This window comes from Sturnira hondurensis, unplaced genomic scaffold, assembly GCF_014824575.4.
Source record: "Sturnira hondurensis isolate 20B ecotype Veracruz unplaced genomic scaffold, ASM1482457v3 Scaffold0006713, whole genome shotgun sequence".
In the NCBI taxonomy this organism is placed as follows: Eukaryota; Metazoa; Chordata; class Mammalia; order Chiroptera; family Phyllostomidae; genus Sturnira; species Sturnira hondurensis.
Genome location: NW_028079344.1, coordinates 57,773 through 58,565, shown reverse-complemented (window position 1 = coordinate 58,565; position 793 = coordinate 57,773). Strand labels below are relative to the sequence as shown.

At 41.7% G+C, this 793-nt stretch overlaps 1 pseudogene; it reads left to right on the top strand.

The window, feature by feature from the left end:
* The first annotated feature begins 391 nt into the window (after positions 1-391).
* LOC118989992 (60S ribosomal protein L39-like) lies at positions 392-550 on the top strand (annotated as a pseudogene).
* Positions 551-793: the final 243 nt, after the last annotated feature.

Here is a 793-nt window from a genome sequence, read left to right as displayed (position 1 = left end):
CCAGAAACACCCAGGTGTCATTTTGATTGTAATATTCTGACTTGGGGTTAGGTGGCAAAAGCACTGCCATACTCTTGTGAGACATTTACAAATACTGCCAGCTTTTCTCTCAGAAGCTGGACTGACCCTCTCATCAGCCTCAACATCATGCCATGAGTGAGTCTGTCTGCCCAGCAGGGACAGGGCCATTCTGTAAGTGGGGAAGACCTCAGGTTATGCAACAGGCCGCTTGTGTTTGAGTCCTAGCCCTCCCAGGTTCTAGCTGCATCTTTTTGGACAATGTACTCAACCATTCTCTACTTCAGTTTCCCTATCTGTACAAGTAGGAGGAAAATAATAATTACAGCTCTTTCTCTGTCATCGTGGTCTATGCAATTGATTCTTCTTCCTCATGCCTTCTCACAAGACTTTCAAGATTATAAGATTCCTGGCCAAGAAACAAAAGCAGAATCAGCCCAATGGATTCCCAACGGATTCAGATGAAACCTGGCAATACAATCAGGTAAACTCCAAGAGGAGACATTGGAGAAGAACCAACCTGGGTCTGTAAGGAACCACACATGAGAGATGGCTTGCATATGTATGCTGTACCCAGGTTGCCTGCATCTTGAAATCACTGAAAAGATCACTACTCTCTGGACAGTTGGGTATTTTAATTGGGAAATTATTGGATAAGTGATTTTTCCTATTGATTTCTTCTGCTGTGGTAGGTTGGTACAATAATAAATGTGAACCCTTTTTAAAAATAAAAAAATAATACTTCAGGATTGTTCCAAGGATTAAATGAATGTAT